Raw genomic sequence first — 25621 nt, 5'->3', positions numbered from 1 at the left:
GAGGAGCCTGGGGACGGTGAGGAGCTCAGCCATGGCAGGCTGAGCGTGAGGGGTTGGCGGGATGTTGGGGCCGCTGGACAGGATGGAGGCCCCAAGGCAGCGCTGGCCTGTGGGTGCTCTGAGCCTCCCCTTCCCCACCGCAGGGCTCCCTCCAGGGTTGGCCTCGAGCTGCAGAGACCTGCCTGGCTCAAGGTCAGGGCCTCTCTGGGCTGGCCACACCCCGTGATGGATGCAGGCAAGAGTATAAACCTGGCCAACTCAGGCCAGCTCCAGGGGCCCTTCGTGTTCAGGAGCCCCTGCATGGTCAGGCCTCTGTCCATGCCTGCATTCTTACACCCACCTCCTGCTCCCCGGCCACAGTGCGGACCCCAGGCTGTTCCTAACTGACATCCTGCTCCCGAAAGCCTGCCTCGGAGTGGCCTTCAGGAAGCCCATCCTGCCGCACAGGCTGAGTCGAGCACACCAGCCCTTCTCAGCTGTGGGGGCTGAGATCTGAGCAGGTGAGGGCTGCAGGGACCCCCCCCCCAGGCCCCACTGGAGGCTCAGATGGAGGGGAGTAAGGGGCTTCTATAGGCCTGAGAGCTGCTATCGGGGGGACCCCTTGCTCTGAGCCCCTTCCCTGTAAGTGCACCCCAGCATCCCTTGGCTTATGGCTTCCGGGTCCTTCTGGCTTCAATGCCCCTCCTTGCTGAGGTTTCCCACACTCCCCAGAGTCACAGCTACTGGGATGACGTGGCCCCTCCTCAGTCTCTGGGCTCCAGGATGGCGGAAGCCCCCATGGTGGAAATGCATGCAGAGACCCTCCGTGAGCCCCTGGCTTGCTCTGGGTCTCCCCAGAAGCCGGCCCCGGAGCACAGATTCACGTGAGCCCGGCTTCTTTGGGAAGGGATCCCAGGAGACATGTGGAGGGAGCAGAGGAGGTGGCAGGGAGGGGACACAGCCAATACAGAGTGTGTCACCAGCAAGTCCCCTCTGAGGGTAGCCGGGACTTGGTCCCCAGCTGAGGGGTGTTTGTCTAACCACTCCACCCATCCTTGGGGTGGGGGGCGGGGAGGCCTGCCTCGGGGACCCAGCATAGTGCCACTTTGGGCTGGCCTGGCTTGCAGCCAGAGACGGCCTCCGTCCACAGAGGCAGCGAAAACACTTCCCATGCGGGCCTGTGTTTGGTCCCTCTTTGGGGGTGCCCCTAGACGGGTGGGGCGGCCCACGGGCATGCGGCCGCTGACACCCTGGTCTCTTGGCCCATCACTCAGAGATGGAGGGAGAAATGCTTCTCCTTCACCCGAGGAGCTTCCGCTGTCTTCAGTCTCCTGAGAGGCTCGGCAGAGAGGAAGCTGTGTGACTGGCCCCCCGGCCCCCCTCGCCTCCCCCCTCCAGGCCCCCAGCCACTGCCCTCTCCCCAGGGGCTCAGAGGACCGTCTGGGGGCCTGGCCGCTCAGCCCTGCCGGCCTAGTCTAAACCCCAGGAGCGCCAGGCAGGCCCAGTTTGCCACCAGGAGGGCCCAACAGCCCAGCCTTTGTCCCTGGCGGTCACAGGCGTGGCTCACTCAGTGCCCGGCTTGTTTTTCCCAGGCCAGGCCGGGCGGGCAGAGGCCCCGAAGCCATGGAAACAACACAGACCACCTGTCCCGCCCCAGCTCTGTTCTCGGCCCGCTCGCTTTCCTGGTTTCTGCAGACCTCCTGCGGTGCTGGCTCTGCCCCAGCTGCCCTTGTCCCGCCGGCCCAGGGCCGCAGCTGGCCCAGAGAGCCCAGAGGCTTCTAGCTGTCCGGTGCTCCTCACACGCAGGCTCTGAGGACTGGGCTGCCGAGGGCTCCTTCCTCTGCGACGTGCTCCCTCCCTCCTTCTCAAGCCTCTTGCCCCTGGGGCCCAGGAAGGAGGCCGGCTCAGGGAAATAACTCTCCGATCAGAGCTGCCCCAAGAAGAACTAGGCTACCTCGAAAGGTGGTGAGCTCCCCGTCACACGAGACATGTGAGAGTGGAGTCCTGGAGCTGCTTATATAAGGGAAGCTGTCGTGGGTGTGGTAATGCACTGCCTGAATGAATGAGCACTGGAAGGATTCTTCCATTCATTCTTTCACTCACCGACTCATTCATTCATTTGGTCAAAAGCAGTGGCATCCTTGTTTCGGGCTGAGGCCCGGTGCCGGGTGCCGAGCATGAGCGGCGAGATCCCGGCAGGGTCCCTGCCTGCTTGGGAGGCAGCGTCCATGGATAAGAGGACATGAGGGGGAGACACACAAGCCAACAACTGTCCCTAGTCAGGTAGATGCAGAGTCCAGAGACACCACAGAGATTATGAGTTCAGTGCCTGATGCCACGGGTGGGGAAACTGAGGCACAGGGAACAGACATGCCACACGGAGCCTGGATAACTCCCCAGAGCTTCCGGGCCCACAATTATCCAAGCTACGAAGGCCCACGGGAGCTCTGAGGAGGGGAGACTCCCTCCCGGGTTTGGGGAGTGACTCGGGAACGGCTCTGTGATGAGGCTGGGGTGAGACTAGATGAGATCCGATCATTTGAGGAAACCTCCCCAGTATGGGTTACGGATCGGGCCGGGCTGCGGATGCCTGGGGCATCTGGGGAGACTTCCTGGGACCAGCTGAGTTTCGGGCTCGGACCGTCTCGCCGCGGGGCCTGGCTTTGAGGGCCACCTGGCCTAGTCAGCTAGTGCTGTGTGACAAAGCGCTCCGGAACATCGACATAGAACTACAGCCATTTTATTCTGCTTATGGAATCTGCGGGTCAGGTACCCCGAAGGGCCCAGTGGGGGCCAACTCTCCTGTGCTCTGTGACGTGCGGTGCAACTGTCGGGAGACCTCGAGTGGCTGGGGCTCGAAGGGCCGCGGCCGGTGGGGCGCTTCTCCACCCACAGGTCTGGCGCCTGGCCTGGGGTGACTCGTGGGCTGGAGCTGTCAGCCAGCATGCCTCCCTGTGGGCTCTCTGGGCAGCGTGGGCTTCCTCACTGCATGGAGGCCTCGGGGGACTTGAACTTCCCTGTTACACAGCAGCGCGGGGCTCTGGGGTGGAAGCCGTGCGGCCCTTTCTGACTCAGCCTTGGAAGTCACCCAGCACCCTGCGGCCACTCAGTCGGCTGAAGAAGTCACAAGCCTTCCCAGATGCAAGAGGCCAGGACACAGACCCCACCTTTCAATGGGAGGAGCACCAGGGAATTTGCAGCTGTACTTAAAACTGCCACACTACTCCCTATTCCCAGCCTGCGAGGTCCTCCTCTCCTCTTTGAAAACTCTACCCTCTGCTGAGGCTTGGCTTAAATCCCAAGCCAGAAAACCTTCCTGTTAACTCCTGCCCCAGTAGCTCTTTCTGGATCTCTTTCTAACTAATCCCAAGGACGGCTGTGAGTGTGCCACCCTCACCTTGGCACCGTGCCCAGGTATTCACACGTGTGTGCTTTTTGGTTCTCAGGGCAACTTTGTGAGACATTTCAGAGGAAGGGGCATCTCACCTGGAGTTTTGCAGGATGAGTAGGAGTTCTCTAGACATACAGAGTTGGCAAAAAGCTATGGTGAGCTTGGGTACGGGCGCAGTCAGTAGTGGCTGGAGGACTGAGTTTCGCATACTCTGGGGCAAGGGGTTGTTTAGTCGGGAAGGGCACCAAACAGACTTGTGTCTTGGGGGGACCCCCCGGGCCCTGACAGTTTGAAGACGGGAGCTGGGGCTTGCCCACAGGCCTCCCACAGAAGCCTCCTGCCTCTGCCTCCTATTCTCTGTTTTACACGGTTTCGAGGGTCCTTTCAACCATCCTCTGGGGCGGGTGGGTGGCCACTGTTTGCCCCATTTTACAGATGAGAAACCGAGGCTGAGAGGTTTCTCTGGAATCTAAGCTGGGTGAGAGGGCTGGGACCCAGGTTGGGTGCTCCCTTTGTCTGCCGCGGACCCTTATCCCTCAGGACCCACCCCAGCAGTGCGGGAAGCCCCTCCTCTCTCCCCAGCACCCCGGCTGCCCCCGCAGCTCCCCACCCCTCTCAGTCCTGACCACATGGCCCAGAGAAGCCCATTCAGAGCCAGCTGCAGGCAGCCGGGCCTCTGGTTTACATCAGCAGGCAGCAGGGAGCATGGTCACGTGCTCACTTACGTCCAGTGCTCCTTGTGGCCACGGCGGGGGGGGGGGGGGGGCGGCAAGCACTAAGGGGGAGGAGGATGCTGGACTGGGGGGAAACTGAGGCCCAGAAGGGGCTAGGGCCGGGCTTCCGCGTTGAGCTCGAACCTGACATCCCCTCCTGCCCAGCCATTCGTTTCCGGCTCTTGAAATAAATCCTCGCCCGCCTGGTAGCCAGCCGGCCAAGGGCAGGGCCACGCTGCCTGCCTGCTCCAGCCTGGCCCGGTCACCCCGAAGAGCTGACAAAAGCCAGCTGCCCTCCCAGCGGCCGCTCGGCAGGCAGACACCCGGAGGCGTGACGCCTGCCCTCGTCTGGCACCCGAGGCTGCCAGGAGGGCCCTTGGAAAGCTCCTCTCCACTCCCACTCCCAGGGGCTTTGCAGCTCCTTTCCGGAATGGCTTCCTGATGAGGTAATGCGGCTTGGAGCGCGGGAGGAGGCCACTGGGAACCGCCGCTGGCCGGGCCCCAGCTCGGCTGGAAAATGGCGGCCCGTGGCCTCCTTGCCCGGCCCGGCCGGGTGCCGCCAGGATGGGGACTCAGGGAGCCAGGTGGGGGAGCGCGACTCGGGGCCGGGACGCTTGGCAGCCTCCCTCGGAGGCAGCTGGCAGGCCGCAGACATTCACTCACCCCCCGGCCTCGGCCCCCGCCGGCCTCGGCCCGCAGCCCCACGCTGACCCCACAGGCCCCGCCCCCCGACGGCGGCCCCGCCCCCGGGCACCCAGAGGCCCGGAGGGGCGCGCTCGGCCTCCCACCGCGGCAGGGATGCGCGCACCCCTGGGGGGCAAGGCGGCTGCAGGGCCGGGGATGCGGTGGGGCCACGACCCTGAGACCCCCCAGCTCAGGGCCGGGAACCGCACGATGTGCTCGCACTGACCTGCCAGGCTGCGTGTTCCGGGAACACGAGCTTCTCCGGCCACCGAGCAGAGCGCTCCGGGCCGCCCGCCTCCCGGTGCCCGAGCCAGGAGGAAGCGCGGAGCTGGCGTGTGCGGAGGGCTGCCGAGGCCGGCCCCCCGGTGTCCCCTCAGGGCCTCTCTGGGCCCCGTGGAAGGCAGCCTCCAGCTCCCCTTCCTGGGGCTCCTGGCCGAGGACGCTGGGGGGCCATGGGAACTGAGCAGGGCGTGCCCCAAGGGGTGACTCACTCCCCTCCCCTGCGGCTCCCCCACTCCCTGCCAGGCCGCGTGCCAGGTGGCTGGGGCCACGGGCCCAGCATGGCCTAGCAGCCCCCACCCTCCCAGGTGGAGGAAGGGATGCTAAGGACCGAAACTTCCCCAGAGGCCTCGTGGGGCCCTCCCCAGGCCCCGGGAGCCGGAAGGTCACCTCTCAGGGTGGGCCCAGCAGGACCCCTGCTCTGGTGGAGTTGGGGGCGCTGGTGGTGTGCAGGGCAGGTCTGGGTGTCTGCCTCCAATTTGCTGAGTGACGGGGGCCAAGCCCCCGCTCCTGGCTGGGCCTCAATTTCCCCATCTGCAGACTGGAGGCGCCTGGGGGCCGGGGTCAGAGAGGGGGGCTCAGCTGGATGCCAGGAGCCCCCCAGGTCTGTCGGCCCAGGGCTGCAGCTGTGTGGGGGAGGCCTCTCTCTGGGCCTCGCCTTGCATTTCCGCATTGGAAGGGACCAGGGACCACAGAGCGGCACTGGGTGCACAGGGGAGGGCCAGGCAGGCCCGAGTGGTGCGGGGATTAGTGGCTGGGCCAGGATCCGAGCCCAGACTCCTCTGCTGGCCCGGAGTGACCCCGCTGGGCCTCCTCCGTCTCCCTGCTGCTTTCACTGCACAAAGCAAGGGCTGGGGAGGGCCAGACGCCTGCTCCTGGAGCGGAACTGCTCCCCTCTGCTGCCCCCTGGTGGCTCTAGGGGCACATGGCGGCCCGAGCCCCAAACCCGGCACGCACAGGCTGAAGGCACCCACAAATATGGGCCCCTATAGTATCGGGACACCTACAGGGCTGGGGCACCCACAGACCCAGAGGTGCCCACAAGGCACCCACTAGGCGCCCTGGCTGAGAGCACCACCCGCTCTGTTCCATTGGATCTCCTCGTCCCCCCATAGGCAGGATATTGTCATGCCTAGCCGTGTACAGACAGGGTTCAGAGGTTCAGAGGGGTGAGTGGGCCAGATGGGCGGGGCCTCGCAGGGAGATGGTTCATCAGGTGGCTGGTGACGTTTGCAGTCACACCTCAAGTGGAAAAGTGCCCCACCCCAAGCAGCAGCCACCTGGGGCTTGATGAGGGCGCTGAGGCTCCCTATTCCGTGGGGGTGGGGTGGTCACCCACCTGGAGAAGAGAAGGGCCTAGTTCATGGGAACAGGAAGGTGTGCGTTTGGGCCCGGGTGCAGGGGCGGGGATGAGGTGGTGCCACGATCCTGAGACCCCACAGCCCTGGGGCAGAGGGGAGCCAAGGGCCCATACTCACCCCAGGAGTACCCAGAGCCACCACCTGCTTCTCCAGCTTTTAGCCTCCAGGCCCAGGCCCTGCACTCGATGCGTCCCCACCACGAGCCAGCCCTCGGCCGGAGGCCGTGCTGATCACCGAGGGCTCTCACAGGAGAGGCAAATGGGCTCAGAGGGGTCTAGCCACCTGCCCAAGGGTGCATGGTGGTCGCACGGTGGAATGCACTTCCGGGGACATACATTCCTGGCAGCATCCTCGGGGTGGAGGTGGGAGGGCTGACTGCTCAGTAGCTATAGGGATGTGCCGGTGGGTCCCGCGTCCAGGTGTTTGCTCCCATGACGCCCCCGGTCTCTAATGTCTGGCACCCTCATCTCCCTGGTATCCACGAAGCATGCTCAGGCCCTTCAACCACACTTCACCGCCCTCCCGCTCCCTGGTTCCTGGAACCCTGCCTAGGTACCCATCACCATGGGCAGGATGCTGGCGCCAGGCAGGGATCCAGCAGAGCCATATGGTTTGAGAGGTAGAGGGGCCATCCTCCAACCGAACCCAAGTGTCAACTTTCGCTGGTGGGAAACCTGAGGCCCAGGTAGAGGGAGGATTTGACCAGGCCGAGGATGGGCCCAACACGAAGTTGGGGTGGGACCAGGGCCAGCGTCTAGGGAGTCTGATTACCAGCCCCACATCCGTGGCACTGAGTCCCCAGGGGGACAGGGCAGGTGGAGGGCAGGTGAGCCTCTCCCAAGCCCCTCCACGTCTCCCTGAATTTCCCACCAGGAAGGAGACAGGAATGGGAACAGCAAGGCTGGCAGGTGGGAGGCTTAGCCTGGTCCCGGTAGGGGGCAGGGACTGAATCTCCTGTTCCTGCCCAGCCTGTCTCTGGAGCACTCAGCCTCGGAGGCCGGTGCCCGAGGGCCCAGCCAGGCAGCCAGTCTTGCCATCACCTCTGATGTCACTTTAGGTGCCCTCAGCCCCCACTGTTCCGGGACACTGGCCTCTGAACAAACAGAAGCTCAGGAAGTGAGGGTTTCACGAGGTGGTCCCCTGGGGGCAAGACCCTGACCGGATGCTCTGACGTGGAGGAAGGGAGCACACACAGGTAATCCAGGTGAAGCTGTCTTGCTGTCCTATGACCTAGGCCTTCAAGTCACACAGAGGTAACCAGACCCAAGACGGTCGTGCCACAAACACACCAGGGCTGGGCCTGACCCCTGGTCCTTCAGCTGCTTGTCGGGCATCCTTGGGCAGCCCCTGCCTATCTGGCTGGTGTCGCTGAGCAGCCCACTCAACCTCTCTGTGCCACAGAGAGGTAATGGTGGTGCTCACATCACAGACCACAGTGAGCACACAGAAGACGCTGGAGTGCTTGATGGGCAGGAATGTCATTGGTGGATGGAGACGAGGGATTTGGGGAGGAGCAAGATGTGGCCCTGCTCTTGGGGTTCTCGCAGTCTGAGGGGAAGTCGTATGGCTGCCGTCAACCTTCCCTGGCAGCCGGGGCAGGAGAGAGGGATTCGTTCCTGGGGACGTGGGGCTTGGCTGGGAGGTTGGGGAGGGACCAAACTGGCCCCGAGGAGGAGTGTGGCATCACGGAAGGCTTGGGTGGGGGTGTTGGAGGCTGGGGGCGCAAGGAGAGGTCATTGCTGGGCCGGCAGGCTCTAGGAGGTCTGACCTTGCACCGTGAGTGACCCTCAGGACAATGGCCGGGAAAGCCATCCTTTCGTCCCCTCCACAGAAGGCCACGGCGCCCACATGGGCCCGGCCAAGGTGAGCTTTGTCCCCGTGGGGCCTGGTACAGACGGGAGGCATCTGGCCCTCATCACCCCCGTGTCCCAGGGTCTCCCTTCTCAGGTCCAGGCCGGGGGTATCGAAGTGGGAGGGAAGCCGCTGTGACGCCTGGTGGCCCTGCACAGCTGGATGCAATTAGGAAAGCTGAGAAGTTATTATTTGGGGGTTAAGTCAAAATGAATCTCCCCCAAGGTGATGGCCAGGCCCCCTCAAGAATGCATTCTCATGATGTGGCCCCCTAGGCCCTGGGAAGTGGGGTCCCTGGACTCTAGGGATGTGGGGAAAGAGGACAGGGAGGGTGATGCCACCTACCAGGCCTGGCCTCGCTGGACCAGAGGGCGTGGGTGCCTCCTGCCCTACCCTCCACATCCCAGCTCTGTCCACCTCCCTCCAGGTCCCTGTCCGGCTCAGGCTGCACCCCCACTCTGGGCCCGTAGAGCCTCCACAGTCTGTCCCTCCACCCATCCGTCCCTCCCTCCCGCTGCCCACAGCAGCGCCGGCTATGGGACCGGGAGCTGCCCCCACCTCCACCGAGGGATGCCGCCCCGCTCTTGGCCTTGACCTCCAGCATGCGGGGCAGCCAGGCTGCAGGGCCTGCAAACATGACCGTGGCTGTTTATTCAGCTGTCTGAGTTGGCGCCGGCTCCCCTACCAGGGCCTGGTCTTTCTGGAGTTAAAACACTCAGCCCTGTCCCCACCCCTGGGCAGTGACCTCCTCAAAGCAGGATTTCTCTGTAGGAGCTTACAGGGCCAGCCACCAAGCGGAGGGCTGTGGGTCAGCCCTCAGCCAGAGCCCTGTGGACAGTGGGACCCTGGGGGGGGAACCTTCTCAGAGTGGACATCTCCTCTTCTCCCCCTGTGGTTTCTGCATCTGGACAGGGTCCCTGTGCATAGGAAGCAGATAGCACCCTCGGTTTGGGTCACTGAGGAGCATTTAACAAAGGGACACAGGTCTGGGCAGAGCTGAGGAAAGCTGCAGGGACGGAGTCTGCTGGGGTGGCAGCAAGGTGTGTGTGTGTGGGGGCAAGGGTCCCAAGCCTCGGGCCTTCTGCCAACACCTTCCACCAGCTGAGCCCAACATCGGTGTGCCAGGAGCCTGCGTGTATCCGTCTGGGCCAGCCTCTGGGGCCGGCCGGGGCGGGTGGGCGGTGGGTCTGACGACATAAAGGGCAAGTGGTCAGCAAAGGCCCCGAGAAGCAAGACTGCAACTCCGAGTGCCCCTCAGCATTCGAGAGACTGTCCAGAGCAGCCATGCATTTTCCTGTTGCAGAAGCCCAGAGAATACTGCCTAAAGCCGGCGACCGGTGGGAGCTCTATGGCGTTTCTTCTAGAACTTTGCCAGGCCCCATCAGGGGGCGGCGTCTAGTTCCCCTCCCCACCCAGAGTAGAAAGTGGTAGAAGGGCTGGAGCAGCCCCACGCTTCTACTGGCTCCCTTTGGCGCTCCCTCTTGGGACCTGCTGGTCAGGAGCCCCCGCGTGGAAGGGTCCCAGCCTGCAGCGGCCAGTGGTCGGCCGACCTACCTGCAGGTGATTCCTGCTCCCAGACACTGAGCCGCCTCCGGCGAGGCCCCTGACTCGGTGGAGCAGAGAGGAGGTGTTTCCTGCTGTGCCCCGCCAAATTCTGGACCCAGGGAGCCCGTGAGCCTAATAAAATGGCCATGGTAAGCCTCCAGCTTTTGGGGCAATCTGTTAGCAGCAAACACAGCAACTGGAACAAACCTCAAGACACAGGTTGGCACCCGGCAGCTGTGAGCAGTCTCTCTGGTCTCTCTCCGAATGAGACCTTCCGGCCTTCATGGGCTCGGCACCTGCTAGCCTCCAAGGGCCCTGGGCGGGGCGGCGGCTCAGGGAAGGACAGTGCTAGGGAGTCAGGCAGAGGGCCACGTCCTCCAGTGCAGGCCCGTGGCCACAGGCACCTGGCTGGGGTGATGAGGTGACAAGGACACGGCCCAGGGTTCAGGGTGCCCGTTGTGGGGTCACGGGGTCAGTCAAAGCTGAGAGACTGTGCTCCAAGGACAGATGGACCGGCTGCATCCTAAGGGTCAGCCTGCCTCTTTCTTCCATCTCCTTACTTGTACGATTGAAGGGGAGGTAGACACGGGGGCAGGCCATTGTGAGGCCGAAGCCAGGTGCGGGGACGGGCATGTGTGAGGACTTGGCAAGTGGGGGACCAGTATGTCCCAGCAGCCCGATTTGTAGTTTCACTCAAAGCTCAGCCCAGGTCTGGCCCAAGCCGCTGCTCAGAATGTATACAGAATGGAAGGAAGTTCCACACTAACCCCCAGTCCCCATGTCACCTTCCCCAGGAGGGAAGCTGCAGCATTAAAACCTGATGCCTTCGAACTCTACCCATGGAGTTGTCATTTGGGTAAATTGCCACTTTCCCTTTTTGCCTGGGCTGCTGGGAAGCTCTGAACCAAAGCTGTGAGCACGTCTCTGCCTCCCCTTAGACTCAACTTCTTACCCTCGCTTTCCATTCCTTTTTTACCTCCTGTTTTAATTACATGTCCTGTGGCATCTTTGCTGCACCCCCAAATCTCTTCTGGGCAAGGCCTGACTCCTTTCTTCAGGCTCCTTAGCCCCACAGCCCTTTAGATGTCCCCACCCCTGAGTGATCTGGGAAAGCGTGGTGGTGGGGGCTGGGATGCTCCTGACCTGGGCTTGGGCTCAAATCCCTGCTCCCCTCTGTGTGGTGTCGGGGCCCCCTCCACCCGCACAAGTGCCCCCTCAGCGGTCAGTGCACATGTAAGGCTTTGAGGAGGAAGGGAACGCCCAGGCAGAGGTTAAGCGGTACCTGTCTGCTTCGTTTCTCTCTCTTCTCCTGTTCTGTTTCTCGGCTCATCTCCTTCAGCCTGGCCCCCGGGCTCCTGAGTACAGCAGACACCCCAAAAGTGCCCCTTGTCCCCCCATGCTGAGCTGCCTCCTCTCATTGGATGAGCCCCTCAGGTGGCACCCCAGGTCTCTGTCCGCAGGAGCCCACGGTCCGGCCAGGAGACAGTGTGCTGGGCGATGGTTGAAGTCCCAGGGGCTGTGAGAGCCTAGGGGCAGGAGGGACCATCAGGAGGGCACCTCAAAGGGGAGCCGTGAAGCTGAGCACGGCAGCCAGGAGGAGGCCGTGTTGGGGATAGCAGGTGGGAAGGAGGCTGAAGCAAGATGAGACCAGGTGGATCAAGGGCCCTTCTGAAGCCAGGGAGCGGAGAAGGTCCTCTGACGCTGACCTTGTGAGCTCGCGCTGCTGGGGCAGAGAGGCCTGTGTTGGCAAAGACCGGGAGGGGTCCCCCATGTGCCTGGGGAGGAGGTTCAGGTGGGCTGTGCCTTCAGGGAGGCAATGGGGAGCCACAGAAGGTAATGGGGGGAGTGCGTGCCAGGCCCTCAGATGCTCACACTGAACGCACAACTCTGATCCGCTCATTTACTTGGACTCCACGACTCCTCTGACAAAGGGGCATAACCACCCTTGCCTGGCACGGGGGATGTGCCCGTCTCTCTAACACTGGCACCCACACCCGGCCAGGCAGCAGCAGAGAGGAGGGAGGTATCTCAGGGAGGGATCACAGAGATTCTTGCCAGCTTTTGACATTAAAATAGACTTTGGAAAGCATGGCTGAGACATTTTGAAAGAAAAACTACAAAAGAAGCTTCTAGAAGCCAGAGCCCCAGCCAACATGAGTTCTGGTCCCCAACAGTGGCTCCGGGGAGCTGGTGAGCCAGCGACCCTGAGAAGACGCTGCGGCAGGCTCGACGGGGGGAGGGGCTGGGCCTGAGAAGGGTCGCTGCCCCTCAGGACAGGGCAGGGCTGGCCTGTGCCTGCTGGCGTGGCCGCAAGAGCCGGTCCCCACTTCGACACCCCAAGGAGAACCTGCGGTCACTGAGGCCTGTCTGGACGGCTGGTGTCTGAGGCTGGGCGCCCCTGGCCGCGATGCTCTAGCAGGCAGGGGCTGCTGGAGAAGAAGCAGGACTCTGAGGTGACTCACTTTACCCTGTTGACCAGCATCATGAGTGTGAAGAGCTCTCGATGCAGATTCAACCATGAAGTCCATCGCCCTGGGCTGGACGTGTCCATCTTTCCTCAAGGCTGCTCCAGGGACAGAGTGCTCGGAGGGAGGGTCAGGCTGGGATGTCTCAGCCCCTGCGGCCCCCAGCCCAGAGTGCACCACGGGGGACCAGCGGACGCCTGCAGGGTCCCAGGGGTGACCCGTGCACCCCCTCCTCCGATCCCCACCAATTGGACTTGGGGGTCTCGGATGCGAATTCCAACGGGGCCAGGAAGTGAGGCTCTGTGGCTACACCGGCTCAGTGGGAACCTAAAAGCTGGACTGTTTTCCTTTGGGGAGGAGGAGGTGGCCGGTCCTGGAGACATTTCACTTGTAAATTAGGTCTTGGCGTTTCTCTCCCCTCTGTCTTGGCCAAGAAGTGGCCGCCATCTGCGGTAGGGGCAATGGTGGGTTGGTTACCCGCCCAGTTGATGGCTGGGTGGTCCTGGGGTGGGCCGAAGGACACGGAAGGGATCTCGGCCTGGGCGGTTGTGCTAGGAGGCAGGGGCCAGCCTGCCATGTCCAGCCTCCTCAACTCCAGGTTCTGGGTGGACCTGGGGGCCCTGGGCAGGTCACCCTCCCCCAGCCCCGATGTCCAGGCCAGGGAGCAGGGGGGCTGATCACAGAGAGTGGTGCTGCGTGAGGCTTCTGGTTGGACAAGGAGCCGGTCACCGGTTCACTGTCCCCACGCCCTGCCTGCCTTGGGCAGGAGCTGCTTCCGGCCGCAGCACAGACAATGCGCCAGTGGGGGAGGGGTGGCCTGGGGCCAGGCCCCCCCACCGCCTTCCCAGCCACACAGGAAGACAGCGTGTCCTGGAGTGAACCCGCAGCCAGGCGCTGGGACTCAGGGTGCCAGATTCCCAGAGGAGGAGTCTCCATTTGAATCAAACTGATTCTTCTCAGCTTTAAAATGATGAGGGGCCTTAGGACCCTGCCTGGGGGGGTAAGTGGGGGGCTTTAGAAAATCTCACTCTCCTCATCTGTGCCTCTCCCACAGTCCATGCTCTCGGGTTGTGCTGACCTTCTTTCTACCGCAGGGCCTTTGCATGAGCTGTGCCCTCCGCCTAACATGTTCTCCTCCAGGTCTCAGCTACACTTCTCCCCCATGGCTCGCATTCCTCTCTGCCCTTCCAGTAGGGTCCCACCCCGTCCGGTTGCTCTTGTTAAATGTGCTGATGTGTTGTCTGCTACCCCACCCAACACTGGCTCTGAGCTGTGCTGGGACCTGCCTGTCTTGGTTCCTGCCATATCCAGTGGGACTAGGTAAGTTCTCCCCAGCCACTCCCACCCTGCCCGAGCCCCACCTGGCAGTCCCCTCTGCACCCTGCAGGGCTCGGTGATCACGACCCCCATACCACACCCCATGTGTTTGTCTGCCGGTTGGTCTCCCCACTGTGGAAATGCCCCCTTAGCCTGGGCCAAGGGAACCGACAGGCTCTCGGCAGAGCGGTCTGGGCAAGGAGCCTGTGACCTGGGCGGGCCTCCGCTCCTAACCACAGCCCAGCCTCCCTCTTGGTGCAGCCCAGCTGGGGTCTGGGTACTCCAGTGACCAGTCAGGGTCCAAGCCGCTGGCCGCCCCCTTCCCCTGTGACTCCAGGGCTGGCCCCTGGGACAGGCTGATCGCCCAGCCAGCAGGTCCGTGGCCCAGGAGGCCGGCCTGCGGAGCCCGCTGGGAGCGCACGGAGCAGACGTGTACTGAGGAGCCGCCCTCCCCAGCCCCGAGGTCCGAGCGCTGAGCACCCACGGCCCCGCTCCAGCGGGCAGACCTTGCCAGCCTCCCCGCTCCCCGGCCAAGGACGCAGCTCCTTCCCGGGCCTCAGTGCTGGCGCTGGCCCTCGTCTGTGGCACTCAGCCAGGTCCCCCAGCCAGCCGTGCCCAGGGCCGTGCCTGTCCCGAGCCCTGTGCCAGCAGCACTCTGGGCTCTGCACCTCACCCCACCGACTCCGCCAAGCAGGGCTGCCTCAGGGAAGCCCTCCGAGATCTGCCGGCGCTGCTCTCTCTGGCGTCTGAGGCTCTGCCCGCGCTGAGGGGGCGGTTAAAGCAACTCTGACTGGGTTTCTCGCCCTAGACTCGGCTCTGTCGTTGTTGTTGTTGTTTTTTCCAAGGGGAAGGTGTTCAAGTTTTTGCTTATTTTGGTGTCTCCAAAATCTCTTAGCATAAAACCTGGCACCAGCAGCCTGCAAAAAAGTCCTTGGTTGACACATTGCTGAGTGAGCGAGCTGTGATGGCGGCATGGTCCCTGGTCCTCAGCCTGAGAGAGAGAGCGCGTGTGTGTGGACGCGTGTGCGTGCACGCCTATGTGTGCAGGATATGTATGCGTGTGAGGTATGAGTGTGTCTGTCTCTGCGGTGTGTGTGTGTGGGGGGTGTGCGCGTGTGTGAGGTGAGCGTAAGGTGTGTGCATGTGGGATGTGTCTGTGTGTGTCTGTGCGTAGCTCGCAGCCCTGCCTCCCCACCATCTGGGCCACCATCAAGGAGGACCATCCGCGCGTCCCCCGCTGCCCAGCTCTCCCCAGCCTGGAGCTCAGTAGACTCATACCTGCTCTGCCGGCCAACTCACCTCGCCCCTCGTGCCTTCCGGAAACTTCCCCGAAGTGCTGACTTTTCCCCAGCCCCACTGCCCCTATCGCCGCCCTGGCCACCGGGGGTTTGGGTTGGCTTTGGGGTCCCTCTCCCTCACGACCACGAGGGAGAGCATAGGGTATTATTGGACCATAAAAAGGCGTGAAGCTCAAAGAGACATTTCACATCCACCAGGAGGCTAAAATAATCATAATAAAGATAAGACGCGAGGGGAACTAACAAGAGAATGCGGCAAACCCGGGCCCCTCCCTGGTGCCGTCCGGCGGGGATGCACCGGGCACAGTCCCCGGGGACACGGTTTGGCCGTTCCTCGAAGAACGAAACACAGGGATGCCTGGGGGCTCCACTGGTTAAGCCCCGACTCTTGATTTCGGCTCAGGTCGTGATCCCAGGGTCGTGGGATCGAGCCCCGTGTTGGGCTCCACGCTCAGTGGGGAGTCTGCCTGAGATTCTGCCCCTCCCCCAGGGCTTCCTCTCTCAAACAAATAAATCTTTAAAAAAAAAATGAAACACAGTCTCTGACCCGCAGACCCCCGCGTGGGCAAAGCCCAGGAGAGCAGAGAGCAGGGGCTCCAGCAGGCCCCACGCACCCCTGTTCACCGCAGCTCAACCCACAAGACACACCACGGACGCGTCCACCAGCGGAGGAACGCGTGCACAAAATGTGAGCCATGTGCGCAGCCCTTCTTCAGCCACCTCGGTTGGCCTCTGCAAGCCCCATTCCCTGCCCCTGGCCCCATGGGGACCCCACATTCGAATACTGGTCCCCGCAATCCTCCTGCCCACTGGGTCTCAGTGTCCCCCGCGGTGGGACGGAGTGCGGCCGGAAGCCACCTGGGTCCTCACCATGTGCTCCTCACAGCCCCCCCACCCCCCAGGCAGGCACCACCACGGAGAAGTGAATGACCTGCGGGGGTCACACAGCCCTCCGTACGTCTGTCCCTCTAGCACCGTCTGGACTCACTGCCCAAGCTCACCGCCACATCCTTTCCCGGCTGCACAGCGCCCTCTGGTGGGCACACTGGGAGTTGTCGGGGACCCAGAGGAGAAACCAAGACGGGGGCGGACCCCAAGGTCAAGGGCTGCCTGGGGACAAAGACCTGCAGGCGTGAGTCCTGGGGACGAGTCAAGAAGCACAGAGGGCAGGGCGCAAGGGGAGGCAGAAACGTCTGATTTCTCAGGCGTGAGTGGTGTTACTGCCCAGAAGGGGCTGTGAGCCCAGGAAGGGGGGTGTCACCGGGCTTGTCACTGCAGAACCACCTCTGGGTCCGCATCTCACAGGGACCCGCTTCCTCCCCCTCGCCTCTGTCCCCAGGCAGGCCAGCCGCCGGGGGGCCCTGGGGCCCAGCCCGGATCCTGACTCTGCCCGTGGGGAAGAGGTGACCACACAGAGCGAAGAGGCCCGGGCCCAGGACAGACGGGTGGAGCTGGGATTCCTAATAAGAAATACTCAGCTGGTCTTCAGGCCATTTCTGGCCCAGAGCCCCCTGGGAATTTCCTGAGCGCCCAGAACCACAAAGTGTCTTTTGTCATGTTAACGAGGCGGCTTCTGGCCCACACCTGGGGGCGGGGGCTGGCCCCCAGGAGACCCCCTGGGTGGTAGGGGGTGGGAGTGGTCGGTCTCCGCCCTCCCCGCCCCCTCCCCGGACCCCTAGAGCAGAGCCGCAGGGCTGCAGGTCCGATGGGTCACCAGCGGCCAGTGATGTCGTCACCCAGGCCCCAGTAAGGAAGTCAAGACCCCGGAGCACCTGCTGGGAGAGCCTCCAGGAGCAGGAGCAGGAGCGGGAGAGCGGCGCCCCCTCCCCGCAGCCCGCCCTCTGCCTCCTTCCCTGCAGCTGCGGCTGAGGACACCGTGGCCCGCAAGCCTGCCGTCTGGCGAGCGGGACGTTTCTCGGAGCCCTGTGAGCCGCGCCGGCAGATTCACGGAACCCGAGGAGGGGGTCGCGGGAACCCCTGACTTGTAACCGTCGGTCAGAAGCACAGGTGACGATGGGGACTTGTGACTGGCGTCTGAAGGTGGGGGGCAGATGTGTGGGACTGGGCCCTCCACCCGTGGGGCCCGACGCTGTCCCCTGTGGGCCGTGCCACGCCCAGTCCAACCGCAGGACGTCCGGCTGGTGTCCAAGGATTGCTTGGTGGGGGGAAGGACCCTCACATCAGAATTGGTTGCAGAACTTTTTAACAGGTGACTAGGTCACCTGACACTTCTCCTCCCGTCACTTCCAGGGAAACTGAGGCAGAAGTGGGTAGCTCTTATCCAGGGCCTGTAACATGTGGGGGCAAATCCAGGTTCAAAACTGGACCCAGTGGGTGGAGAAGAGGTTTTCCTTCTTGTCATATTCTAAAATCCCACCCTCTCCTCCACCACCACCACCCCCTCCGCCACCCCCACCATCACTTGCCAAAGAAGCTCTCTGCGAGGTCATCACGGGGCAGCCCCCAGTAGCCCTGGCCATACGGTCGTGCTCCTGTCCCTCCCCCACACACCCCACGCACCACTGTGGACTCAGGTTTCGGGGGGTAAAGCAGAGTGCAAGCAGTCATTAGTCCCAGATCTGCTCAGAGGCTTCTCTTGGAGGGACAGGGACAGATACAGCACATCGGGATCCAGGCTGAGATGGAGGGCAAAGGGGTTGTACGGGCCAAGGGGAGGGAGCATCTCGGGCTTACCTGGGGCAACCAGGAGAGCTGCCTGGAGGTGGTGCCAGCCACCTCAGTGGGCTGAAGAAGGGTTTCAGGAGTCTCCTGGTGAAGAAGGGCTGGGAGAGGATGCTCTAGGCAATGTGCCCAAAACAGACTGTGAGGGGTCACTCTCACTGAGCCAGAGGGGTGGTGGGGGCTGGGGCTGGAGCCTCAGTGCAAGTGGGTTTGATGAGGGTGCGGTGCAGAGACAGTGCTCCTGGGAACCACAGGGAGGTGCCTACAGGGACGCTATGCGCACAGGCAGGCATTGTATCCCCTTTTATAGATCAAAGCCTTGGAGCTTCTGAAAGGAAGCCGCTCACATAACACTGGAAGGGAAGCAAGACCCATGTGGCCTCTATGCTCAGCTGATGGGCCTTATTCTTGTTCCCCTCCATGTCTTTGCTCATGCTGGTCCCTCGGCCCAGAAGATTATTCCTTGGACAGTCTGCCTGGCTCATCCTTCAGGGCTCAGCAACAGCCTCCCTCCTCCAGGAAGCCTTCCCTGAACACTCCTGTCTGGTGCAGGCCTCCTTGGGGTTCCCATAGCCCTAGGCTCTTGTCAGTTTCTGTGGCTCTCCCTGGGACCCTGGGCTCTGGGCCACCGTCAGAAACAGATGGTGGTCTTCCCTCCTCCTGCTGTCACCGGGGCTAGTGAATGAGCCTTGGTTCCAAATGATTGACAATGCTATGCCCAGAGAGGCTGGAAAGTAGCTCACGGTCTTCCTGCTGGGACAGGAGGCTTGTCCCTCATCCCAGGGGTCCTCCACACTTGCCAGTCCTGGGTCCCAGGTCCCAGGGGGAATAGTGAATGTCTCAGGGCCTCAGAAAGTCTGCACCTCTATTTCTGGGCTCATAAGAGTGTTTCCCAGGCCAAAGAAAGATGCATCTGCCCCGTGGACCCTGTCGACCAAACCATCCCAGGAATGTATTTGCTTTATATACGTATGAATTTGCTCCCGCTGCTATCCTCCTGTGAAGGACAGGAGATCCGACATCATTCCATTCCAGGCCCACCCAGAGCCCCCCTGCGAGCTCTCATTCCATCCACACTGGCTTGTAAGGCCTTGGGCAGGATCAGTGTCCTCCCCGGTGGGCTCCAAGGGAGGACCACATTCAGATACTTTAACCAGCCAGGAATCCAGTGAGACGTGTGACTTCAAGGCACGTTTATCTGCACCGAGCTGGTTCCCACCACTGAAATCCTCCCCCTGCTGTCTCCAGTCTCTGGGGAGAATGCCCTAAAAGTCCCAGCCTTTACAAAGGGAAGGAGGAGGGAGATTGAACTTGGCCTCCTGCGGCCAGGCACCTCTGGGCCCTGTGTTGAGCCATTGCTCACCAGGCAGGGAGGGCAGGGGCACCATCAGCACGAAGGAGTGACAGAGTGAAATGCAGTGGGGTGTCCGCATGGTCGGAGGTGGGTCAGGAAACGGGGCACGCTGGCTGGACCCACTTTCTCAGAGGTAGGGCTCTGTGCCCAGCCCTGGCTGGGAACCACCCCCGTCCCTCCACAGGGGTCCCAGCTGCCCACGTGGAAGAGGAAGAGCATGCGGACAGGGCTGCCAACCTCATGTGCCACTGGCCCCCTCCCTTGGGCACAGTTCCTCTGCAGAGGAGCCCCCCACCCCCCGCAGAACAGCTTCTGCATTATAAGCACCTGCAAATGCCCCAGTGCTTGCAAGTATTGTCATCTGCAGTCAAGAAGCCTCCTGTTTACTGGGGCATCTAATGTGTGCCAGGCCCCCAGACCCCATCTCCAGATCCTATCCTCTAGCCCCTACTTCCTGCTCTCTCGTTGCAAGCCCAGGACCCAGCTATGAGAGCCCCGAGGAGCCCCCCAGCGATGTGGGTGTCAGCGCCCCTTTGGATGTGGCGCCTTGGGGAGGAGTGGTGCAGCTGAGCTCCACAGGGAGTGTGCAGAGTGGCCGGGTTCAAACCTATTCTTGAGACTGGGAACCCCCAGGTGCCTCAGGCAGCAGCTCTGAATGGGGTGTTTCCCTCAGTTAAACCTGGATAGAAGTGAGTGGGGAGCAGAGGGAGAGCCCTCCAGGTGCCAAGGAGGGAAACAAGTTTTGATGGGCCAGGGCAGGTCCATCACCCCACTCATTCATTCATTCATTCACCAGTATGGGAATGCTGTCCAGATTTGGGGGGGGGGGTGTCACAGGGCATTAGGGTTGGCCAAGGCCTCAGCTTTGGTGACAACCTCCCATTTCACAGCTGACCAAACTGAGACCCAGAACTTGAGCTACAAAGGCATTTCCTGGGCCAGGACTGGATCCTGCCCTCACACCCTGGAAGCTGCCTTCTGGTGGTCTGTGTGTGTCTCAGGCCAAGACGAGGAGCCCCCGTGGTGGGAGGCATGCTGAGGGGCGGGGTCAATGCCCCCACCTCGCTGCGGCCCTGCACTGGGGGATGCGTGCAGGCGAGGAAGTCCATGTGGCCAGGCCGGGGACCCCAGCCTGTGGGTAGGATGCTGGATCAGCTCGCTGCAGCTAAAGGAGGGATTATGGTGGAACCCCAGGGGGACCCCCTTGGATGCTGGGGTCAGCACACTTGGGTGTGAGTCCTTGCTTGGCCACCCGGTGACCCTGGCAGCTTTCTCCCTCCCTGAGCTGCTGCTTTCTTCCCACCCTTAAAGCAAGGGCTCTGACCTGGTACTTTGACTATGAGTCATGTGGGGCGTGGATGCAGATCCCCAGGTGTCACCACAGTCAGTGGTCAGCCCTGGTGCCATGGCTCTTGGTGCCTGAGACAACAAACACCCCATTAATTTGGGGCGATCAACCTGGCAAATAGGATTATGGCTACAGTTGCAATTACATTTCAGCAGCTAATCCAGCTTTTTAAGGATGAGTCCCTGGTTCAGTTTCCCACTCGCCCAAATGATTGGCCAGTCACTCCCCGAGTGGCTGGGGAAGCTAGTGACTCAGTCCTGGTTTCTAAAGAATACACCTGGTTTTGGAGGCACGAAGAGCGCATGAAGCTAGATGTAGCAGCACAGGGACGAGGAGCAGAAAACAGAAGTGTTTGCATTAGACGGCGACCCTCTCTCCTGCACCTCCCCAGCCCTGCCTACATCAGTGGCTTTGACAGGATCAGCCCAGCAGGGGTCCTACTCAACACTGTTCTTGAGAACAGGAATGGCTGGGAGTGGGGGTGTGGGGGGGTGTCCACCTGTTCCCTTATTCTTTAGCACAAAATTCCTGGACCTGGCTGCAGGCTAGGCCGAGCTGAACCCCCAGGGAGGAGGTCTGAATAATGAGTTGCCCACAGGCTGGGTGGATCCAGGCTGGGGACATCTGAGTAGGTCACAGGGTGAGGAGAGGTTGGTGATTGTGTGCCCCAATATCCATCTCCCCATCTGCCTTCATAACAGCTCCAATTTTAGTTGGGTGTAGTACTGCTCAGCTAAAAGACTACATTTCCCAGCCTGCCTTGCAGCTAGGACTAGCCATGTGACCAAGTTCTGGCCAGTGAGAAGTAAGTGGGCGTGTCCAGGAATGGGGCAAGGCATGTCCTTCTTTGGTCCTTCTTCCATCTTGCAGCCTGGAAAGTAGATATGATGGCAGAACTCTAGCAGCCGTCTTGCACTTGGAGGTGAAGGGACACATGCTCAAGAAGGCAGAACAAGGAGCTGGCAGGAGCCTGGGTTCTGGATGATATGTATGGCCTTTATACTAGTCCTACTTTTCCTACATCTCAACTTCTTTTATGGGAAAGAAAAATACACACGTATCTTGTTTAAGCACTGCTGTTAGGGTCTGAGTGGATCACATGGTACCAGCGGGATGACTGGGCAGGTCGGTGCAGGACCTGACCCTGGAGAGAAGGTCTCCTACACCAAGCTAAGGAGCTGGGGCCACACCCTCCAGACCCAAAGCTGTGAAATCGAAGGCTTAGGGGGCCCAGAGAAACACAGTAAGTAGCATGGGGTGGGGGGCAGGCAGTGGGTGTGGAACCTGCATCCTCCACACAGAAAAGTCCAAGCCTTGTATCAGCCCGTTCTGCCCCCACCTCCCCCAGGGGACATTGGCAATGACTGGAGACCCAACGGGGGGAGGGGTGCTACATGGGTCTGGCGGGTGGGGGCTCCAGGGCACAGCATAGCCCCCACCACAGAGAACGATCCAGGCCCAAATGTCCATGGTGCTGCTGTTGAAAACCCCCAGCTTACTCAGGCAGCCGGGTGCATAGTGTTTGGCCTTTGCCTAGGACAGAGTCCAAGGTGTTGGCCTGGCTTTCAGTGTCCTTCATGGCCTGACCCAGCCTAACAGCTCGAGAGGTCAGTGGTCAGAGTTGGGCTGTAAAATGTAGTGGAAAGCAGAAGGAAAGGAGTTCCAGATGGGGAACAGCATGCAACAGCAGGGAAAAGGCCCAGAGGTAGGGCCGAACAGTGGACCACAGACCTCTGCCCCAGATTCGAGGCTGAATGGCATTAGGGGCTCACATCAAAAGCCCAGAAAGTCCAGGGCTCAAAAGGCCAGCCTTGGGGCAGGGCTGAGGGAGAGCTAATGAATCAGGTACTTCCCGTCATGGGAATGAGTCTCTGGCCCCGGTTTCTAAGTTTCTGTTTGTGGCCTGCTTGTTTTTCTCACATCAGGAAAGGGCCTTGAATTTTTCTCAGTGCCCTGTTGGCATCTTTGGAAAGGCTCCTGTGGCCTTTCTTTGGCCTACTGACGGAATGTGCAGTGGCAAGTTTCTGGGGCTGTGCCGCCCTCCAGGCCCTGAGCCCCACCCCATCCCCTTTGTGCCTCAGTTCCCTCCTCAGGGCCGCACTGAGGTTGAACGAATGAATGGAGCCTGTCCTATACGTGTGTGTTAAATACAACATTTGTAATGTGTGGTGGACTCTGGCTCTCTTCCTGCCCAGCACTCACTCGCTTCCTTTCATTTTCCTCGAGGGGCCACCGCTTCGCCTTTCTGAGTCTGTGCCATCTGGATGAGAATGACCCTAACTTGGACTCCAAAACCCCATGGGACCCAGGCCCGTGCTTCCTACTCTGGCCACAGTGCCTGGCTCAGGGACCCAGGCCAGACCACTCACAGGCAGCGACAGTCCATCTTGATGTGCTGCTGGAAGGTGGGAAAGGAAGCTCTTTCCTCCGCCGTTGTGGAGCCGCAAAGACAGAGGCCTGAGCTGGGAGGGGCCGCTGGGTGAGGTGGAGAGGGCCTGCCTGATGCTGAGGCTAACTTCTAGGTGAGCAGAACCAACGGCAGGAAAAACAGAAATCACTAGTAATTTCATTTGAGCCCTGGATGCAGCTGTGCCTGAAGCTGTCCTTGCCTTGGATGCTTCAGTTATGAGAATCAGTGGTTCTCCTTTTTCATTCCTTACAGCGTGGCTTCTGTTATCTGCGATGGGAAAAGTCCTGGCTAATACAGGGGTCAGCAAGCTCTGGCCAGGGGCCAAATGCCCAAGCGAGGAGTGGATTTTATGCTGTTACGGAGCTGTAAAGAAAGTGAACGAATTAGAGAAGACTGCATGACAGAGACTGCATGTGGGCCTGCAAAGCCGGAATGCTTTGCTCTCTGGCCCTTTGCAGAAGTCTGCCGAATCCTGGATTAATACGGTTCTTATAAAAATTCTTACTCTCAGGACTTGGGTCACCCTTTTTCATCTTTCCTTTCAGGGTGGGAGCCGTGCGTTTGCCCGAGGAGGGCTTTGGCTGCCTTCTGCTCCCACTCAGGTACCAATATGGGCACTTTTCTTTCTTTCCATACTCGCTGCCCATCACTGCTCCCACCCTTTGTCCCGAGGGGCTTCTGAGTGTCCTGGGTCTTTGAAAAGAGGGAGGGGAAGGTGTTTGCACAGGGACATCTGGTAGGGAGTGGAAATCCTGGGTCCCAGGCAGACAGACGTCTTCCCGATGGAAAGTTCATGGATTATATGCTGCAGCTGCTGAGAACTGATGGAAGGTTCTAGATCCATAGCAATGAGAAAAAGAGGTGCTGTAGCTAGGGTGACCAACGTGGCCCGGTTTTCCTGGGACTGTCTGGTTTTATAACTGGAAGTCTCTCATCCTGGGGACCCCCTCTGTCCTGGGATGGTCGGGTCATTCCTCCGAACCATAGCTCCTCCACCCGGGCAAGTGTGCGGCGTTCTCCTGATGATGGCCATCCTCAGGCACTGGCTGAGCCTCCATGGGATGGATCATGTCCAAGCAACGCTTCAAAGACTGGCCCCCGCTGTCCCCAAGTGTCCTCCCAATGCTGGCCCCTAGTCCTTGCCCCCCTTCCGCATTTCTGGGCCCAAATCCTGAGGGTCCCACGTCCTTTTGTCTCCAACTCACCCAGGCCAAGTGACTATCCTCCAGTAGGTGGCGCCTGGTCTCTCTCAATTGCATTGTTACAATATAAACTCTTTCCCTGCTTTTCTTATATGATCACCGGGGATCCATACAGTAAAGGCTGCTCTCTCTCTCGAATCACAGTTCAGCTGGGGTTGGCAGGGCTCTCTCTGCTCCTCAGTCTGCCCAGCACCTGTAAGTGCGGGTGATGACACCGACCTGATTGTTGAGACAGGTGGGGGACCCCCAGTCACCAAGGTAGCAACTGGTGATGCTTCCCTCTGCAGGGGCCAACCCGGCCCCTACCCCCTTTGAGCCAAACAGCAAGTTTGTTCCAAGGTGGCCCTGAGCCCGCCAGCAAATGCCTCACGTCCCGGATTCAAAGCCCCTGCAGAGATCAGAAGTCACAGGAGAGCTTGCACATTTTATTCTTGGTGAACAGACGCTGGATCCACGTGCTCACTCCCTCTAGTTTTCTGGGCTTCTGGGCACCCCATGCAATCTCGTCAAGCTCTGGGTGGGCAGTGGGGTCCTCATTCTCCCCCGGGAAAGGGGGAAGCTCTGTCTGCACTTCTCCAGGGGAGCCCTTGGCAGCACACATGGGGCAGTCAGGAGGACTCCCCGGAAGGCTCTCTCGGGCTTCTGCTGGAGCTCATCTGTCTCTGACATCCTCTTCTCCCAGGTGGGCTCTGGTTCTCACTCACCAGAGGGTGCTCTGCCCCTCCCACAAAGGGGGGGCTCCTCCCCACAACCCCCTCCCACCCCGACAGGGGCTTTGGAAAACCGCGTGCACAGAGATGATTTGGGATACAGACTCAGAACTTTCAACTGTTCGTACAGTCGTCCAATAGGAGTATTTCCCGAATGTGCTGATCTCCGGAGCCACCTGTTTACTCATCATGAAGATCCCCAGGCCCCTTCCCCAGGACATCCTGCAGACGTAGGTCTGGATTCATCCTAGGGGTTGGCTGGTCAGGCAAGCTTGGGACACTGCATTCAGGGCCCACTTCAGGTGGGCCTCTCTCCCTCATGAGTCTTCAATAGCTCCCCAGTGCCCATGAAATTGAGTCCATGCTCCTCAGCCTGGCATTCTGGCCTCTCTGTGTCTGAGCCCCTGTCTCCTCCTGGTTTCATCTTTTACTCTGCTCCACGACCTCCCAGCACCCAGCAGCCCTTGTTCATATTGTTCGATCACTTGGATTTCTGCTTCCCTCTCTCTGCATGTCCATATCACACTGTATTGGTTTCATATTGCTGTGTGGCTGACTGCCACAAATGTAGTAGCTTAAAAGAACATGCGTTTGTTACACCAAAGTTCTGTGCTCAGAAGTCGGGTGAGGTGTGGCTGGTTCTCTGCTTCGGGTCTCACAATGTGCAAACCCACATGTGGGCAAGGCAGGGGCTCAGCTGGTGGCTCTGGGGACTTAGGGGCAGAATTCAGGTCCTGCAACCGTAGGACTGAGGTCCCCGGTCCCTCACAGCTGTCAGCCGGGGGCTGCTCTGAGCTCCTAGAAGCCATCCGAATTCCCTGCCACGAGGCCACAAGAATATTCTCTGCTTATCAAGGGCAGGTGGGATTAGGTCAGGTACACTGGGATGATCCCTTTTGACAAACTCAAAGTCAACTGATTAGTGACCTTGTCACACCTTTGCCATGTACGGGAATGGGCATGCTATCTTGTCATATTCACGGTCCTGGGGATTAGGGCGGGACATTTTGGGGAGCCATTAGGAATTCTGTT

General features: G+C 60.9%; 1 long non-coding RNA gene across 3 annotated transcripts; it reads left to right on the top strand.

The window, feature by feature from the left end:
- The first annotated feature begins 11183 nt into the window (after nt 1-11183).
- On the top strand, nt 11184-23178 carry LOC144382423 (uncharacterized). Of its 3 annotated transcripts, XR_013449371.1 has the most exons (6): nt 11187-13588; nt 15437-15571; nt 15856-16015; nt 16743-16890; nt 22494-22789; nt 22930-23178. It is a non-coding gene; the product is annotated as an uncharacterized LOC144382423 (long non-coding RNA). The 3 variants fall into 3 exon arrangements; XR_013449370.1 differs by having other exon boundaries at nt 11184-13588; nt 22494-23178; XR_013449372.1 differs by lacking the exon at nt 15856-16015 and having other exon boundaries at nt 11184-13588; nt 22494-23178.
- The last annotated feature ends 2443 nt before the right edge of the window (nt 23179-25621 follow it).

The sequence above is a fragment of the Halichoerus grypus genome, chromosome 6, assembly GCF_964656455.1.
Source record: "Halichoerus grypus chromosome 6, mHalGry1.hap1.1, whole genome shotgun sequence".
Taxonomy (NCBI): domain Eukaryota; kingdom Metazoa; phylum Chordata; class Mammalia; order Carnivora; family Phocidae; genus Halichoerus; species Halichoerus grypus.
This window is presented reverse-complemented; position numbering and strand designations above follow the sequence as displayed.